Genomic DNA, 13,922 nt, shown 5'->3' with positions numbered 1-13,922 from the left:
CCATTTTAGATCAAGTAACCATAATCGTATCTATATATAAAAGAGTTGATTCAATATTTGGGATATCTGTATTCTCAATATTTGCATTGTCCCTAATCATATATAACCAAATGTCATGTGGACTTGCAGTTCAATTTTCAAGTTTTGGCCCAAAAACATAAAACTAATACACTAATATGGAACCAATTAAGGCCATAAAAGTTGCCCACAACAGAAGTTATTAAATGGGAAGACTTGCAACTTATTATGATTATACCACATGTAAACAAATACATATAATTGTTTTACATATTTGATAATACATTCCGATATGTATTAAAACTTCATAAAATGGATGCTTAAATCTATTCATTAACATGCTCAGATTTAGTGCACATTCATACACATTTATCATAAGAAACACCACAAAAAAAATGTCAATTATGTTTATTTCTCAAATAACCTATACCCCATAATAAATAAATAAAAAATACATATTAGAACGTGGCAAAGCAGCTTTAAAGATTCAAATGACATGAAAATTGCATGTTAGAGCAACTCTAATGGTATGCTTCCCCTTCATGCGAAAGCCAAAATTTGGCAACAACACTTCCAATTCATGTGCTATTTTTTGGTGCCAAATTATAACAATGCCAAAATTTGGCAAGAGCTCATCTCTCTATTCTCTAATGATAGAACCCTATTTGTCAACAATTGTGACCATCTTAATTATACTAATCAATTTTTTTTTTAATATACAAATTTAAAAGGACAAATGAAAGAAACACTGTAGTTGAATTTTTTAAACAACAGAGTCCAGCAAGGAAAGACCTAGTTGAATCAAAGAAAAATAAAACAATAATTAAACAACATATATAATTGTCCCATTAACACTAACAATTTGTGTAAAATTCCAAGTTGACTCTTTGAGAAAAAAAAGATTTCTAGATATTAGAGCATGTGTATTAAAAAATAGAGCCATCAGATTACAGAGGGTGTGCGTACACAATGATATATATAATACACACAAATAGATACATGTTCAACATAAATCATCAAACCCATTTCATAAATCAAACCCATTAAATAATCAAACCCATTTCATAAATCAAAACCATATTCAACATCAAATATTTCAAATTAACCATATCAGATTAACCATATCAAACATTTCAAACCCATTACATACATCTATATATATATATATATACACATATACATATATATACATCCAAAATGCAAATTATATATATAATGATATATATAATACACACAAATACATACATGTTCAACATAAAAGAATTCAACATTAAATTTTTACTGTGATATTAAATTTTTTGATAGTTAATTATAATATTACTGTGATATTAAATTTTTTTTTTAGTTACAACATTAAAAGAATTCAATTATGACATTTATAATCATTAATTTTATAAATATCATAATTTACATATAGTACATATATTTAAAAAATGGGGGAATTACTTAACAGTGAAGTCAAAAAAAAAGTACAGACATATGAGATATAAGTGATTCTGTTATGAGGTGTAAGTAAAAAATTATGGGGATGCAAATCTCATTTGTAACCCTTTATATTTGTGTATTTTTTCCCCTATTACACTATTAAGAAATTAAAAAAATAAATAAATAAACACTTCAACACATCTTTTCAAAAAAGTAAAACAAAACAAAATAAATAAAACGCTTAATCAGTGAGCCAAATAGTGTCTCATTACTACCCTAAAACCCATCCCTCAATTACAGGGTTTCTGCCAAAATTTGCAGAACAGTAAATAAACAAAATCTAATCCTTTCCATCACCCTCACTGTCTCAATGACTGCTATTATAATATACTCTCTCAAAATAGGGGACCTGGGGAGTCAAACAATGACTACTATTATAATGTGAGATTCACTGAGACTTATAAGTAGATTATATATTTTGATGGCCTTGTTTGGTTTAATCAAAACCATGTTCAACATCAAACATTTCAAATTAACTATATCAGATTAACCATATCAAACATTTCAAACCCATTACATACATCTATATATATATATACACATATACATCTATATACATCCAAAATGCAAATTATATATATAATGATATATATAATACACACAAATACATTCATGTTCAACATAAATCATCAAACCCATTTCAAACCCATTTCATAAATCAAACTCATTAAATAATCAAACCCATTTCATAAATCAAAACTATGTTCAACATCAAACATTTCAAATTAACCATATCAAACATTTCAAACCCATTACATAAATATATATACATCTATATACATCCAAAATGCAAATTATATATATATAATGATATGTATAATACACACAAATACATACATGTTCAACATAAATCATCAAACCCATTTCATAAATCAAACCCATTAAATAATCAAACCCATTTCATAAATCAAAACTATGTTCAACATCAAACATTTCAAATTAACCATATCAAACATTTCAAACCCATTACATACATATATATACATCTATATACATCCAAAATGCAAATTATATATATAATGATATATATAATACACACAAATACATACATGTTCAACATAAATCATCAAACCCATTTCAAACCCATTTCAAACCCGTTTCATAAATCAAACCCATTAAATAATCAAACCCATTTCATAAATCAAAACTATGTTCAACATCAAACATTTCAAATTAACCATATCAAACATTTCAAACCCATTACATATATATACATCTATATACATCCAAAATGCAAATTATATATATAATGATATATATAATACGCACAAATACATACATGTTCAACACAAATCATCAAACCCATTTCAAACCCATTTCATAAATCAAACCCATTAAATAATCAAACCCGTTTCATAAATCAAAACTATGTTCAACATCAAACATTTCAAATTAACCATATCAAATATTTCAAACCCATTACATACATATATATACACACAAATACAGTGATGCATTTGAATTTTGAGTCTCAAATGCCTTCGTGGGAAACTTCATCTTCAACTTGCATTGTCCCATTTTGTTAGCAAAGCATATTGTTTCCAACTGAGAGTTGAGTTAGGGGAAGAAAAGACTGATTGTAGATCTATAATTTGTAAATAAATAAATAATAAATAATATTGGATATTTATAAATAAATAATAATAATTTGAATTAGCTCATTGCAGCAAACCATAAATAATATTGGATATTTGTAGAGAGGGGAAACAATGGAGTCATTTTCCAACTTTAGTGATGGCAACAATGGAGTCATTTTGCTGTGGCAGAAATACGGATTGGTAGAGAGGGGAAACATGACATGATCTTGTGAGGTGTGAGAAATGATGAAAATAATTAGAAATATGTTCAACTCCTAGTTCAGTTCTGAGAGAGAGAGAGAGAGAGAGAGAGAGAGAGAGAGAGAGAGAGAGAGAGAGGTAACTGGGGACTGTGACGGTGATGCTCTGGCCGGGGACAGACTTCGGTCCGGTTCCGACAGTGACGACTCCCTTGTTGATGTTCCCCTGTTGACGGCAGAGAGGGAGGGAGGAAGAGAGAAGATGAAGACAGGGAAGCACGGCAAGGGAAGCACGACAGGGAAGTTCGGGAATGGGCTCCAATGGAGGTGGAGAGAGAGAGAGAGTGTGTTCAAAATGTGAAAACAAAAAGAGAGGAGAGGGTATCTGTGAGAGAGAGAGGGTGTGTGTTGAGAGAGTGTGTGTTGATAGAGATGAGAGTGGGATGATTTTAGCCCTTAGATTAAATCAATCTAATGGTCAAAATTTGGACAAAGAGACAAAAGTCCCATCCAGATTCAAAAATCTGAGCTTCTTTTTTATATAGATTGGCACAGGTTTTGTTAGACATGATTTTCTTAGACATGGCTTCTCAATATATATATACATATTGGAATCATACATAAAGAGGGGGTTTGGGGTTTGGAATCATATATACATCCATAATCATATATAAAAATAAAAATAAAAGATTAATTTACCTTGTTTGGATATGAAAAGTCTTAAAGAAGTCCACAATGCTTCAGACTCTATGCTTCAAACCTGTTGTCAATATTGTTGAAACAAAAGATTATGGATGGTTGGTTGGTTAGCTACTAAAGATAGATAGAAATATAAAAATCAAAATTCAGATTTCCATTTGGCCAATTGTTAGCTACTAATTAATGCTTGGTTGGTTGTGTATGAATGACATTTAATAAATCGTAGAGGTTATTTGTAAATCAAAATTGAATGTTACCAAAATGCTATACAAACTAATAAACGGGTAGTACCTTTGATTAATAAAATAGTACCACTATTACTACTAATCAAACGTGCCCTAAGTGTCATTCAAGGAGAAAAGAGAAAACAAAAGATTAATTTAACTCCTATTTATTTTGGTTAAATTTGTTTGCGAATAGAAAAATTAGCTAAAAAGCCAAAAACTAACACATAAAATCAACTCATTCTCTCTATTTAAAAAGCCATACATACATAAAATACAATTATAGACTTGTATCCAGAGATAGAAATATAAATACTAAAGAAAAATCAAAACTCAGTTTTCCATTTTCCCTATTATTTGTAAATCAAATTAAAATGTTATCAAAATCTATACAAACTAAACTATTCGAATGTTATCAAAATGCTATACAAACTAATAAATAGGTGTTTTATGCCTGTGCCTGAATGCACTATCTAATAAAATTCTTATATTACAATTTATGTGTTGCAAAAAAGTTAACAACCATAAAAATGTTTTGTGAAAAGTGTCTCAAAGTTGTGATCAAACAATCAAAAATGTTTAGGATCAATCAATCAATCAATCAATCAACAAAGGCTAGATGATTTTTCGTAAAACTTTTAAGAGAAATTATGTATTATGTAGCATACCCAAACAAATATAGCCCTGAATAGTATATCAAAAAAACCATAGGAAGACCACTATATCAAAAGTTACATTGATCACAAATTGTTCTAGGACCATCTCAGATGAAACAAACAAATTTAGATGAGTAAACCAAACCAAGCCTTATGCAAATAAAAATGTATACAATAAAATAATCAATTTCAAATTAGTTTAATAAAAATAAAAATAAAAATTAAAAAAGCCATTGCCTATTTTGAAGAGTGATTGTGGTCAGCCACCATGACAAAATAAGAAGTCACTTACACACAAATGAAAAAAATACATTCTTGAAGCCCCAAACACATTTCTTATGTGTGATGGCATTTTTTGGTGCCCAAAATATTATAGTGATTTCATGTGAACAATGACACTTTTTCCTAAGAAAGGTAATATATCTTGTATATAAGAATAGCACTATTACATTCTCTCATCTTTTTTCATCTTGTCGCACTCAAATGTCTCTCCAACTCACAGAAAATAATGCAGTGGAATGGAATACATTTATTGATCCTCCATAGTCATTCTATTTTGAGATATTTAGACAGCAAATTTTGTTTCATAAAGTCAAAAAGCCAACAAATAATTTCATAAAAATAGTACCACTTTGATTAACAGGTTAATAAAATAGTACCATTAATACTATTAATCAAACATGCCCTAAGTGTCCTTGAAGGAGAAAAGGAAAAAAAAAAAATTTAATTTAACTCGTAATAAAATTAATAAAATTCAAACTAAGGCCTTATTTGTTAATAAAATTAATTAACTCGTAGTCAAACATGCCTTAATAAAATAGTACCATTAATACTATTAATTTAACTCCTAATAGATTAATTTTACAAACTAATAAAATTCAATTGTTATCAAAATGCTATACAAACTAATAAATTCGAATGTTATTAAAATACTATACAAACTAATAAACAGGTGTTTTATGCAATAAATAAAACTCAAACTAAGGCCTTATTTGATTAACAGGTTAATAAAATAGTACCACTAATACTGCTAATCAAACATGTCCTAAGTGTCATTCAAGGAGAAAAGAAAAAAAAAAACAAAGAATAATTTAACTCCTATCTATATTGGTTAAATTTGAAACATTAGATAAAAAGTAAAAAACTAATACAAAAAATAAACTCATTCAACACAAAAAAAATGCCGTAAGAGGCAGAGGAATGTATATTTATTTTCTTCTTTTAATTTTTCAATTTTTTTATTAAAAAAAAAATGACCCTTTGTTTGGTTGCCTTGAAAGCAAAAACCCACTTCAATTTGTTAATTAATTGGCACATATTTTATTAGACATGACTTTCTTAGATTAAAATATCTTAGATTAAAAATTTATTTCAAATAAAATATTTTAATCGTAAATTAAAATAATTAAAAAATTAACCCACGCCCCCAAACCAACGTTATAATAACAAAATGATTTTCCCGGAGGAGAGAGCTCATTCTGCTCATCAACTCCAGCAACCTCATTGCATCTGGAGAGAGAGAGAGAGAGAGAGAGAGGGGGGAGAGATTGAGAGGCGCATGAATAGTATTTGACTTTAGTGACTCGAACAGACACAAGTAAACGGAGTGAGAAGAAGGATGGATACATACAGATAAGGTACACACTGCACTACAGCCACACACTACTCTCTCTCTCTCTCTTTCTCTGCCAAGAAAGTAAAAGAAAGCGGCGCTCTCAGTAAGAAAGGACTCCGCTGCCTCTCTGCTCTTTGGTCTCTGTCTCTGTTGTTTTGATTGAGAATCCCTCCAATCTCTCCCACACCACACAGATGCATACATGATACATACTCTCTCTACACTAGGCTCTGTTTCATGCATTAATTATTTTTTTAAATAAAGTAAGATATATTATAGTACATTTTATCTTTTAAAATTTTTAATTTTATAACAAAATAATCTACAAATAAAATTTTGATATTATTAAAAATTTTTAATTTTATAACAAAATAATCTACTTTATTAATAAATTATTATATTAATTAATAATTTTTAATAATATCAAAATTTTATTTCAATTAATAATTTAAATAATTTTATTATTATACAAAAAAATAGTTAAAATTTTATTTTTTAATTAATTTTATTAAATAAAATATTATGATAAGGAAATATTTATAATTTTTTAAATCATAAGAAACTATTTATATTTTAATTAAATCTTAGGAAATATATTTATGATTTACTTCAAGGCCAAGTTTGGCATACTTGAAAAAAGATAAAAAGTCAAAAAGTCACTATTCTATTTGAGTCACATCATCTTATTTAAGTCACATCACCTCTCAAACACATCACTTCAAACCCAACCCAACCCATATTTCATAAAAAGTCAAAAAGTACACTTATTTAGATCATCCCAAACAACTCCCAAATAATATGGAAAATAATAGTGAAAATAATATAATTTTTTTTAAAAAAATTTAGTTAAAAACCCTACCCAAACGGCCTTTTAAGGCTTCGTTTGGAAAGAAGGATTAGGTTAGATTTGAAGCTATTTTAATTATAAAAAGATAAAATAGGTTTTTTTATCTCAATAAGACAAAACATTATATATAATCTATAATCATTACATTCTTTCTCTTACAAAAAGTAAAAAAAATTAAAAAAATTCTTCCCAATTTTTTTTTTAACCCCAAACTAAAAAAATTGAAAAATCAACCCCCTCCCCACACCAATCCTTAAATCTCTTTAATTCATCATCAGCTTGTGTGGGGTCTTCTTATGCATAACCACGCTTCACAATTAGGGATGGCAATTTGAAACCGACCCGACGGGGACCCGACCCTCCGACCCCGAATTGAATGGTTTTTTCCTGAAAAATACCCCCGACGGGCCGGGGATGGTATTTAAAAATAAATCCCCGATGATATTCCGGCCGGGGACGGGGATATATTTTCCAACCCCGACCCCGCCCCGTTTAGCCCCCCGATCCAGTTTATATATGTATAAATATATGTGTGTGCTGTGTGTTTATATATATTATATATATATACATACGTGTGTGTGGTGTGCGTGCGTGGGGTTTGGTGTGTGTGTGTGTTGGTAACAAACATGTAAACAACAGATCTGGCCCCTCTCTTTCACTCTCTCACTCTCTCACACGCTGCATCTCTCCCACACCGTCGGCTTCTCTCACTCTCTCACACGCTGCATCTCTCCCACACTGTCGGCTCCTTCTCACCGGCCGCTCCCTCACCGTCGGCTTCTTCGCTCCTTCTCACCGCCGACTCATCTCCCTCTCACGGTATCTCCGTCTTTCTCTCTCTCTCTCTCTCTCTCTCACGGATCTCCTCTCTCTCTCTCTCTCTCTTGTGTTTTTGCTTTTGTTCTGCAGATCTGAAAAATGGTGGAGATGAAGATGAAGATCTATTGATGTTGTTGTTGAGATTTGTTGATGTTATTGTTGTTGTTCAGATCTGAAGATGAAGATGGTTTCTGGAGCTCTGTGTGTGTGTGTTTTTTTTTTTTGGTCGGGGATTTTCGGGGTCGGGGAAACACGATCCCCGTTAGGGGACGGGGGTGGGGGCGGTAGTTGATTCCCCGTCGGGGATCGGGGCCGGGGACGGGGGGATTTCCACCATCGGGGATCGGGGACGGGGAGGGTGATCCCCGGCCCCGCCCCGCCTCGTTGCCATTCCTATTCACAATGGACTCGTTTGGGAAGTTGACTATTTTAATAAGTTATTTTAATTTTTAGCTATTTTAGTAGGTTAAAATATTTATATTTAAGAAGAAAATTAATTTTTTTTTTATAATTGAATGTGATGTTCGTAAAAAAAAAATAAAAATAAAATGATGATAGATTTAATATGACATTTTATTTTATTAATTATTTTAAACTGTTTTATTATTTTATAAATTTTAACCCAAAAAAATCAAACCTTAGCTTCTCAAACACCCCCAATGTGTCCAGTTTTCTTATGCATAACTCATCATCAATGAGTCGGTTCTGGTTGGCCCACTCACTGCTCATTTCAGGACTCCCACGAATATATCAATAATGATAGATAATTTTAACTTTAAAATTTTAAAAAAACAGTTCTAATGATCACATCATATGTGGATCACAGATAAACGAGGTTTGACACTTATTTTAATTTTTGTGAGTGGTGGTGATTGTGCTTTATACGTTTGTTGGGTTTGTGATGATTATAAGTTAGTTGATATTTTATTGGGTTTTTAACTTACCATTGATTTGTATTTATTTATGGTTTGAATAGTGTTGTTGGATACAAATTAAAATTGACTTCTTTAATTTCTTACAATTTGGTTGATGCAATGCAACAATGATATGGGTGGATAATGGTAATGATGTGAACTTCAAGAATGGGAGCTAACAAATGACAATATTTGATAATAGTGCATGGGGATTAAAATTGATGTATGATAAGATTTTAATTTTTTTTATATTTTTTGTTTTAATATTCTTGATATATTATTTTATTAGAATTATTGCAATTTAGTATAAATATTTTAGAATTATTAGGTTTTTTAATTTTATTATTTTAGAATTAGATTTTGACTAAGATTTTAAATAGTTTACAATTTTAGTTTAGTATTTTCTTAGGTTTTCTAATTTGTGTTGATTTAAGTTTCATAGTTTATTTTAAAATTAGTTTTCCTACAAGTATTAGGTTTAGTTTATTATAAATAACTATGTAAGCTTCATGGTAAAGATAACTTTTATTCATTCAATCAATAATATTGAGATATTTTCTCTTCCTTGTAAATTCAATGTTATATTTTTCTCGTGGATTCGAGAGCTCATTTCGTCCACTAGAACGATATCTAGTTCTCGTGTATTTCGCTGCGTCAAGTGGTATCACAGCAAGGTTTCGCCTGGCTCGGTGGCATTCATCAAATGAGGAAGCACAAGTTCTATTGACGATGATCTTAGAAAAAGATCTAATAGGATTCGAGTCAAGGGACTTGCCCAAGGCCAACCTGTTAGTCACAACATTAACAGAAACCGCACTATGGGATTTGCCCAAGGCCAGCCTATTAATCACAATGTCTTAAGGCAATCTTCTCGTTATCAATATGATAGTGATGACGAATCTGAAGATGAGTTATTCGAAGATTATGGTAAGTATCAGTCGGTAAAGCGACAACGAAGATTTAATGATGTGTTCAATACGAATAATAGCATCAATCATGGCTTTTCATATTATCAAGTACAACCAGAAATTCCCTATTTTGATACTTCTTGTCATGTCAAAGATTTTATTTATTGGTTTCGCAAAGTTAACAAATTCCCTGAGTGTACGGAAATCTTTGAAGAAAAGTAAGCCAAATATGTTGCACGTAAGTTACAAAGTTATGTTTCTACACGGTGGAAACAATTACTGTATGATTGAAGACGGCAATACAAACAACGCACTAGGACGTGGCATAAGATGAAGAAGTCGATGAGTTCTAGATTCTTTCAATCAAATCATGAGAAAATATTGTATCAACAATATCAAAGAAAGCTTGAATCGAAACAGTTGTTCCAAGATAATTCTGATTCACAATATTCTTTGCAACTCAATAATTATTATGCAATTGTGGATACAGATTATTTGAGAAACGTGACTATAGCTCTGCCAAGTTTGGGTGAATCAAGTCTTGTAGGTCAACATATTTGTCACGTTCAACCACACATTAAAGAAGAAAAGATTTTGAGTATCTCAATATTTGAAAATTTTGAAAACCCAAATAGATATTCAATTGAAGAAGAAAATCAAGTTGATTTGAACAACGGTGAGAACGTTGAATTTGATAAAAGAGAGGTCACTAAAATTACTTTAATCAAGAAGTTTGAAGAAGACGACGAAGAGGTGAAACAAGAGAAAAACATTGAAGTTAGCCAAGAGCTTCTAATGACAGAACTATCATCTTTAATTATTATGATGGTTATGAGATCGCAAAAGAAGGAGATCTAATTGAACTCAATGAAAAAGAAGAAATAAAAGATGAAGTAACAAGGTTGACACTAAAGAAGTTGATTGAGTATGCAATTGACATTCCAAGATTGATAATTGAATGTCCAACTAAATCTAAGACAAAGCAAAGTCCAGAGAGTATCCAACTTCAACATAAAATATACTTCGTTGATTTTCTTAGTGTGGACCAATTTTATTTGATTTGCAATGCTTGTCTAATTAATCTTGTCTACTAGTTGAAGCATATAGAGAAGAACTTTTAGAAAGAAAACTTTTCTATATACAACTTTTGGAAGAGGGGCAAGCAACTGAAATATTCAAAATATCTCTTTATTTGACATGGAAGATGACAGATCTCTAATATGAACTCGAGGACGAGTTCTTTTAAAGAAGAGGAGCCTGATATAGGACAAGATTTTAAGAATTTTATATTTTTAGTTTTAATATTCTTGATATATTATTTTATTAGGATTCTTGTAATTTAGTATAAATATTTTAGAATTATTAGGTTTCTTAATTTTATTATTTTGGAATTAGATTTTGACGAGGATTTTAAATAGTTTAGAATTTTAGTTTCCTATTCTCTTAGGTTTTCAAATTCGTATTGATTAAAGTTTCCTAGTTTATTTTAGAATTACTTTTCCTACAAGTATTAGGTTTAGTTTATTATAAATAACTATGTAAGCCTCATGGCAAAGACCACTTTTATTCATTCAATCAATAATATTAAGATATTTTCTCTTCCTTGTGGATTCAAGGTTCTATTTTTCTTGTGGATTTGAGAGCCCCTTTTGTTTACTAGAACGGTATCTAGTCCCTGCGTATTCCGCGTCAAAAATTTATTTTGTATTTGATGGGAGTTAATGTTCAGATTTTTTTTGTTCGTTTTTTTTTTATTCTTTTTTATTTGGAGAGAATGACACTTGTTTCTGATTTTTTTTTTCTAGAAATGGTATTGGAATAAAAAAATCTTAGTATCAAATTTATGTTGTGACCAAATTTTGTGTTTGTTACTACCTCTTGAAGAGGTTGGGACTTTGAGACTGTTAGGATTTTGTCCTTAATACCAGAAAAAGTGAGATGATGTATGTTTTTGTACACTACATTGCTTCCTCTTCTTAACTTCCTTGCATTTTTCATACTTCTCCTCCCAACACACCTCCCAGGCCCCAAAATTATTTTCAATGAACCAAACGTTATGTTGTAATTTTTTATTTTAAAAACTGTTGGCAGATGCCATTGGAGTTGTCATGTTTCTATCTATTGGGTTTGCAAAAAAAAATTTATGCTGTGTTGTTGGTTGGTTTGGAAGCTGTAGCTATAAAATCCGTAGATGTGAAGAATCAGTGAGAAAAACTACTTCTTGCGTATCCACATTGAAAAATATGCTAATCAATTGTATGAAACACTTTGTATATAATAAGAATTATGTGAAACAAGACTTCCAATGTACATTTATAAATCTATTCCCTTCAAAGTCACAATTTTGGACGGTAAATAAATCTTGAAATCCCTTTACTCAAATCCCTTCAGTTGCACCTTTTCCAATTTAGTCTTTCTAACATCATGAAATTATTGATAATGATGTTCCTGTCTTGCAATCTTTCATCCTAAGCAGCAGTGGTGGGAAAGCATGCCACCTAAATGTAAGAGCATTTTATGAAACAATTAGTTTATTATAACTAAACACAAAATTGAAACAAATATCTAATTTTGTTTATTCTATCATATATATATAAGAGAGATACTTCCAATATTTTAGACCATTCTAACCAGAAACAGATAACTCCAGAATAACGTGTTCACCTTGCTTGTTTCCACTTTTCAAAAAGTACTTTTCAGAAAATTATACTTACTTATTGTAGACACCCCATTTTTGACTGACCTTTAGACTTGGGCGCTATTGATGGTTTACTTGGTAGTGAAAGATGTGCAGAGCAAAAGTTCAATTTCTTCGGCAAGAGGAGAGTCAAATCTAAATCTCACACCCCATTTTGGACCAAAGCTATTTTGAATGGTTTTTAGACCTTAAAATCCTCTCTTTCAAAATATTTTGGAAATAACGTTTCTAGGATGTTCTGAGGCTCGCATTTTGTTAAATGTTGCGCTTTTCGGTAAACCAAGCAAGGGCAAAGTGAAATGAGTGAAAGAGAGATGAAATCTTTGAAAAAAATCTTTCAAAACACCTTGTTTAGGGGTTTGGAATTGAAGAAAAGAGGATAAGAGGGAAGAAACCTAGTTGAGGAAGTAGTTGGGCATGAATTGCTAAGAGAGAGTCGAGCGGTCCTTGCTAAATCAAGCCTACCCATTTGTACACTTGAATTTAAGCTATGAGGCTACCACCGTTGGAAAGCATACTTCCAGGGCTTCATTTTTCACTTAAGAATCTTCTAAAGCTGCGTCCAGATGGGGGAGATATGATTGGTTGAAGTTGGGCATCATTCTGGTTGGACCGAAACTGAGCAGCCTTCACTAAAAGAGGGATATCTCTTAACACACATGAAATTTTGACATGAGGCTTCCGAATTTGGAAAGAAGACTTCCGGAGCTACAGTTTAGGCTTAAGAATGACCTGAAAAGGCATCCAGATGAAGGAGTTAGGCTTGCTTCAAGTCATGGACCAGGACTGATTTTTCCCATCGGCCTCTATGACACTGCATCGGCCACAATTTGACCTCAGCAGCTATATGTCGGCCACAAATGGTGGCCGGTCGGCCAAAAGTGTCCAGAAAGCCCAGAATTGATAGATATTTATCCTCCAGTTGTTATACACTGCATCAAATATTTCCAATTGAGATATTTCGACCAAAAGCTCTTGGATTGCTATATAATGAAGCTTATATCTCATTTTCAAGGGTTAGAACTTCTTGAGCAAGTTTTGAGAGCCTCTCTCACTAAAACTCCCTCACTCTATAAAGCCTCCCCCTCATGCCTTTTGTGCATGCAAGAAGAGAAATACCCCTCTTTTGCCTAGACATCCTTGGTGAAAGTGGTCCATCTTTGGGAGGAGGTTGCTTGAAGCTTACTTGGGACTTTTTTAGAGCTCCAAAAGGTGTTTTGGCTCAGATTTTAGGTTGGTTTTGCAGCTGTGCATCAAGGGTA

At 31.3% G+C, this 13,922-nt stretch overlaps 1 long non-coding RNA gene across 1 annotated transcript; it reads left to right on the top strand.

Annotated features, from left to right (window-relative positions):
* Positions 1-7,823: 7,823 nt before the first annotated feature.
* On the top strand, positions 7,824-8,336 carry LOC114281707 (uncharacterized). The gene is made up of 2 exons (XR_003635991.2): positions 7,824-8,140; positions 8,231-8,336. It is a non-coding gene; the product is annotated as an uncharacterized LOC114281707 (long non-coding RNA).
* The last annotated feature ends 5,586 nt before the right edge of the window (positions 8,337-13,922 follow it).

This window comes from Camellia sinensis, unplaced genomic scaffold (genome assembly GCF_055761805.1).
Source record: "Camellia sinensis isolate YWXY unplaced genomic scaffold, ASM5576180v1 Unanchor1, whole genome shotgun sequence".
Taxonomy (NCBI): domain Eukaryota; kingdom Viridiplantae; phylum Streptophyta; class Magnoliopsida; order Ericales; family Theaceae; genus Camellia; species Camellia sinensis.
Note: the sequence above shows the minus strand (reverse complement) of the source record. Positions and strands in the feature narration are given on the sequence as shown.